We start from the raw sequence: 7272 nt of genomic DNA, 5'->3' as shown, positions 1-7272 counted from the left end.
TGGAAAAGTGCATGCAAAAGATTAGTTCTCGTGCTGTTATTTGGCAGAAGTAAAATATGTGGGTCTTAATTAAAAACCGACACCACTAGAGCACGTTGATTACTCAATCATCGGCTATTGGATGTCAAACATTTGGCAAATCCGACAGTCTTACAGAGGAATTCCGCTACATTTTTCATTAGTAGTAAGGGATCTTTTATGTGCACTTTCCCACAGACAGGAAAGCACATGCTACGACCTTTGACCAGTCGAATAGATCCATCGAGGTGGTTCGATCCTACGACACAAGCACCTCAGGCGAGCACTCAAGCGACTACGCTAAATCCCGCCCACGAATAGTAAACCAAATGTCTATGTATATAGCACATGCACACATAACAGTCAGGATCATGATAGTCGCTGACAAAGTCATAATCGTTATCATCCCACCACCCCCCCCCCGGCACCCCCATCAACCCCCACCCCGCCACACACAATCTCATCGCGAGCATCTTCATATTAAAATGTGTATTTAGTATTATATTTTAACACTGAAAATGAAAAGCAAAACCAAACAAACGTTTAACACATTTTAAACGTGGGACTGTTTAATGTGTTACATCAGTATTACAACCCAACATTGTAAATAGGAAACATGCTGCCGCCATTAAAGGTACTCCAAAAACAGTGTGTCTATCTGTGTGTTTTGTATTGTGTGTTGTGTGTGGTGTGTTGTTCGTGAGAGAGAGAGAGAGAGAGGAGAGAGAGAGAGAGAGAGAGAGAGAGAGAGAGAGAGAGGAGTTGGGGGATGAGAGAGATGGGTTGTATGTGAAATGTCAGGGGGGGGGGGTGTGTGCGCGCGTGTGCCGTTGTATGTCTGGTGTGTGTGTGCTAGCGTGTGTGTGTACCTGGTGTGTCCCTGTCTGTCTCTGTGTTCTGTGTGTGTGTGTGTGTGTGTGTGTGTGTGTGCTGTGTGTATGCCACAGGATACATATCCCCACGACCTTTTTTTGCACCAGCTTTGAAAGCACTCGTTGGGAAGGGAATAACTATTGACCCCAAACAAAATCACACAGCGCTAAACCTACCACCTGACCTAATTTGCATGTTCGCTACACTGAAAGGAGTTCATGTTGTTCATTCAAGTGTAAATTATATGGGCTTTCAATATGTCCCTCACAAAATCACACCCGTTTACTGTAATCAGTCTCATGACGGTTATTGTCGTCGATTTGTTGGTGGTGATCGGCATGGATATGTTGATGACGATGCCAATTCTGTCCCAATGCCACATGGACTGTTATATATCAAAGGACTTTGTAAACAAAAAGTTAATTTTCTGTATGCTAAACAATATCGGTATCGTAAAAATAGCCGTAAATAAAATGTGTGGGTTTTCTTTTCTCTCCCATCTCTCGGGATTTTCCCCGTCCTAAGTAGTGTCCCATGCCTGCGAAATCAAATAAATTCCGTGGGCGTGTGCTTCCTTTTATGTCGGAAAGTGCATGTCGCGTTAACAGGTTCTTCGCCTTCAGTGTAGACCACGTGTACCCTACAGGTGTACACGGGATATAAGCGATATTAGGATGAGGTTGCACCACTGGGGTTTTGTTCATGTTCACTATGATTTGTAAATCAATACCCCGATAGACCTTTTAAAACATACTCTAATTGCCGGTTATTAATAGAAGAAACCTATGATCGAAGTTGAGCCGGTCCTTCTTCCCATCTCTGTTCTCTCTCTCTCTCTCGCTCTCTCTCTCTCTCTCTCTCTCCTCTCTCGCGCTTCTTATGTCTTACTCAAAACTACAGTAACTCTAGTGAGCACGTGCAAGCTTCTTTGTGGTGTGAGCCTGCTGGTATATGATTCAAGTATACAGTCTGATATCTGTGTTCTCTGGGTTACAGTGCACTGTCAACGGTATCACGCAAGGCTGAGATACTAACAACTCATGTTGTTGGCTGACCTCTTGGTCTTTCTCTATCTCTATCTCTATCTTCTCTATCTCTATCTTCCTTTCTCTCTCTATCACCTCTTTCTCTTTCTCTCTCTCTCTCTCTCTCTCTCTCTCTCTCTCTCTCTCTCTCTCTCTCTCTCTCTTTCTCTCTCTCTCTCTCTCTCTCCTCTCTCTCTCTCTCTCTCTCTCCTCTCGATCTCTATCTAATGCCACGTTCTTCTCTTTCGTACTCAAGTTTTTAAAAGCTAATTGTTGTTGTTCCACACTAACTAATTTATCTCTATCTCTGGAACAATCTCACTTTCTTCCATAAACAGGCCTATCACCAAAAACTTCCCCTGGATAATAATTGTCTTTATATCACCTAAGGTTTTAGCTGATGTTAAATCAATTTCCCGCTCACTTGCGATTTCAACTAACTCGGCCTTACGTGCTCGCTTAATCTCTACTACACTGAGCGTAGGCCTATCCAGCAAATTCTTATCCATGTTTAGATATGACGCACTTATTATTAATTAATTTTCTAGTGAACAACGTTGCTACTTATGGCAGTTTGTAAAAATAATTTATAAAGCCCCCATTTACAAACAATACTTTTTTAAATATGCGTGTCCCGTTTCAGATCCCGGACGAGCCCCCAATTTTCACTCCTGTCACGGGAATCCTATAATACCCGTAACTGAATCAAACACACGATTATCCAAATATCTCTCCTAACTGTATATCTATTAGATCTCTCTGTAACGGGCAGTTCAACCCGCGTGGCTCGTCTAGGTATGATCAGAGATAAGACCTTATATAAAGTATATATTATTATAGCACGTTTAGTTCACTAGGAAACACAACAAAAACACAATACACTTTGGAATCTGTATTAACCTACGCTGACAAATGTACTGCCGCAGTAGTTAATTAACAACAACAAATAGTAACAACCCAGAACTGATCACATAATTAGTTAATCTCTAGGTGTCTAGTTTACACAATATTCTAATCACTTCACCGTGACACAACACCCACACGTGTGATAATTGAGAAACGCTTCCAGGAGAACTTAATTAATAAAGGAATACAACTCTATTCCTAACTGGTTAATTTTTAATTAACCCTTAACTAACTCATTCAGTAACCTTGTAACACAGAATTAATACTGGTACCTATCACAATAAAGACAATAACCTACAGTTTACCTAGGTCCTCTAGGATGACTGGTTAAGCTTTATATATATTAGACGGTGACCCTACAGTTTACTGCGTCAGATTACCGGCAGCACCTTCTAAATAATATTGGTATAATACAGTATTAACATATTTAAAGTCACATCAATCACATCAAGGTTATACACAGAGCAGAAATAAAATTATTTACCAGTCCGGACGGACAACGATCCCCTGGAGCCTTCCTTTTGTTTCTCCCCGATATCTCTAAAACCCTAGCTATTTATTATAAATCCCAGACTGGTCCGGAGACAGCACGCGGAACCGAATCTTATGATGTGTATATTTCCACAGTGATCAAGACGGGAATTTTGCTTAGATGGCCAGACTTGCTGACGCCTAGTCGCCAAAATCACTGTCAAAAAAGCCGCATTCGCGGAGGTATTACGTAACTACTGGCCACATGGCCTCCGCACCTGGGCTGGGTGTGTATTAGGCACAGCTCGACCACGGTCTCGCGGAGGTATTACGTAAAATAGTGCCCACCTGGGCTTAAGTGCATATTGGAACTGCACAAGGCCCTCTAAAACAATTAATATCGCCACAGGCGAAAACAAAATTAAGAGCATGTTCCGTCACAATGACAAATTTATCACTATATTTAATTTTTTCAATATAGTGTTTTTGGAACACAAAATGTGCAACGGTACCCCCATTTTTTAAATCCACCAACATTTTTGCTGCAGACAAGCAGATATTAAATTCATATATAATGAGGTATCTAAAAATACTTGTCTCCAAAAATCCCTGGGGGGGGGGGGGGGGGGGAGGGTTTCGGTATCTGGCCCGTGGACTATAAGGGGCGTCTTTGTTGGGTACTTATTCAGGTATAAATAACGACAGCTTTATACACATTCTCTACAAGTGCACGTTACTGCAATGACGAGAATAGAATGTCGATTGTAACAGTGATCGCAGTTTAAACGATGTTGAATAACAAAGGTCTATTCTCTTCTATGACGAACCCGTGATAATCAGTGCCCCACAACTGGAATATCAAATACCATTTTTATAGGCTGTTTTGTTTATGGAAAAGTGCATGTAAACGATTAATTGTTTTTGCTGCTATTTGGCAGAAGTAATTTAAAAAAACGACACCACTAGTGCACGTTGATTACTCAATCGTCGGGTATTGGATGTCAAATATTTGGTAAGTCTGACAGAGTCTCAGAAAGGAAACCCACTACTTTTTTCCATTAGTAGCAATATATACACTTTCCCACAGACAGGCCTTTGTCCAGTTGAATAGTTCCATCGAGGTGGTTCGATCCTATGACGCGAATGGTAAACCAAATGTTTATGGGAAAATGTATATAGCACATACACACATACCAGTCATGATCATGGTAGTCGCCGACAAAGTCATAATCGTTATCACACTCACACACACACACACACACACACACACACACACACACACACACACACACAAACACACACACAAACACAAACAGACACACACATACACACAAACAAACACACACATAAACACACACACACACACACAAACAAACAAACACACACACACACACAAACACACACACATACACACACAAACACACACACACACACACACACACAAACAAACACACATACACACACACACAAACACACACACATACAAACAAACACACACACACAAAAACACACACACAAACACAGACACAGACACATACACACACACACAAACACACACACAAACACACACACACACACATACACACACAAACACATACACACACAAACACACACACACACACACACACAAACACACACACAAACACAAACACACACATACACACACAGACACACGCATACACACACACACAAACAAACACACACATACACACGCACACACACACACATACATATACATACATACACAAACACACACACATACACACGCGCACACACACATACACATACACATACATATACATACACACACACACATACACAAACACACACACATATACACATGCACACACAAACATATACACACATACACACACGTATATATACACACACTCTCTTCGCGATCATCTTCATATACGAGATATAGGGTTGTATGTGAATGTGGAGGGGGGGGGTCTGGTGTGTGTGTGCGTGCGTGCGACCGTGCGTGCGTGTGTGTGTGTCTACTTTGTCCAAGACAGGATGAAATATACAAACGACCTGTTTTGCACCAGCTTTGATGCACTCGTTGGGACGGGAATATTGACCCAAACAAAATCACACAGCGCTTAAACCACTGACCTAATTTGCATGTTCGCTACACTGAAAGGAGTTATGTGTTCATTCAAGTGTAAATTATATGGGCTTTAAATATGTCCATTACAAATGCAGCTGTTACTGTAATCAGTCTAATGACGATGTCGTTGTTGATGGTGATTGTCATGGAGATGCTGATGATGATGCCAACCCTGTCCTAACTAGCGCCACATGGTTGTTACATCAAAGGACTTTGTAAACAAAAAGTTCATTTTCTGCTATTCGGTAAAAGTAGCCGTAAATAAAATGTGTGAGTGGGTGCACCGGGTTTTCTCTCTTATCTCTCGGTATTTTTCCCGTCCTAAGTAGTGTTCCATGCCTGCGAAATCAAATATCGTGGCGTGTGCTTCCTTTTATGTAGTAAAGTGCATGTCGCGTACACAGGTTCTTCACCTTCAGTGTAGACCAAGTGTACCCAACAGGTGTACGACGGGATATAAGCGAGGTTTTCACCACTGGGTTTTGTTCATGTTCTCTATGATTTGTAAATCAAATATCGCCGTATAGACATTTTTAAAAAATAGTCAAATTGCCGTTATGTGATAGAAGAAACCTATCAGCAGTTGTAGCAGGTCCTTCTTCCCATCACTCTCTCTCTCTCTCTCTCTCTCTCTCTCTCTCTCTCTCTCTCTCTCTCTCTCTCTCTCTCTCTCTCTCCCTACCTATGTCTTACTGTCTCTATCCTCTCTCTCTCTCTCTCTCTCTCTCTCTCTCTCTCTCTCTCCTCTCTCTCTCTCTCTCTCTCTCTCTCTCACACACACACACACACACTGCAGACCACCAAGAGTCGAATTGATCCTATATTCGATCTGCTTGCTGTGATGGAGCACTCATCTGATGTACGATAGACTTGAAGCTTTTTCTCTTTCGTTCCAAGTATATAACATACAATTCTCCCTCTCTCTCTCTCTCTCTCGCTCTCTCTCTCTCTCTCTCTCTCTCTCTCTCTCTCTCTCTCTCTCTCTCTCTCCTCTCTCTCGCTCTCTCTCTCTCTCTGTCTCTCACACACACACACACACACACACACACACACACACACTGCAGACCACCAAGAGTCGAAATTATCCTATGTTCGATCTCCAGTGTCTGCTTGCTGTGATGGAGCACTCATCTGATGTACCCCCGATGGACTTGAAGCTTTTTCTCTTTCGCTCCAAGTATATAAAATACAATTGTATACGCAGTTTAAAAGATTCAGTGTAATTGCTGTTATGCAGCGAGAAAAACCTGGCGTCTAAGGCGTCTTTCTGTCACTTTCCAAACCAAAAGTCACAATGACCACATGTTAGAAACCAAACCAGCTGTAACAAAAATGTTCTTGCGTGTCGTTAACCAAGCATTCATTTCATTTATTTCCCAACACATAAGAGAGACACCCCCTTTTCGAGACGATCCGGATCTGCTACTGAAGAATGTACTAGGTCATAACGTCACCCTCCAATGAGTCTTTATGTCTGATGACAAAAACTTCTTACAAATATTCTATTTAAGTATGGCCCAGAGATCAGGAAGTTTAATACAACAACAGAGATAAAACCAGTCTGGTAGCCATCTACTATATGTATATGTTGCTTAACTGCTTTCTGTTGGACAAAAGTTACGATATTCAACCAATTTCTGAAACATTTAACGAACTTTTAAAATATTTCAAAGCGTTCAAAACTTTCAGATCACGCTTTGAACCTTTTAAAACGTGTGTATCATTCAGGTTATGAAAGAGAAGTATTTGAATTACAAAGACTCGAACCTGATACGATACGATACGTGAAGAGAAGAAATTTTTGTGTTCGATATCATGGGATTGATTCGCATTGTTTTTGTAATCTTTGCGACATGGAGTTCGCTG

The sequence above is a fragment of the Gigantopelta aegis genome, unplaced genomic scaffold, assembly GCF_016097555.1.
Source record: "Gigantopelta aegis isolate Gae_Host unplaced genomic scaffold, Gae_host_genome ctg5975_pilon_pilon:::debris, whole genome shotgun sequence".
NCBI lineage: Eukaryota > Metazoa > Mollusca > Gastropoda > Neomphalida > Peltospiridae > Gigantopelta > Gigantopelta aegis.
Note: the sequence above shows the minus strand (reverse complement) of the source record.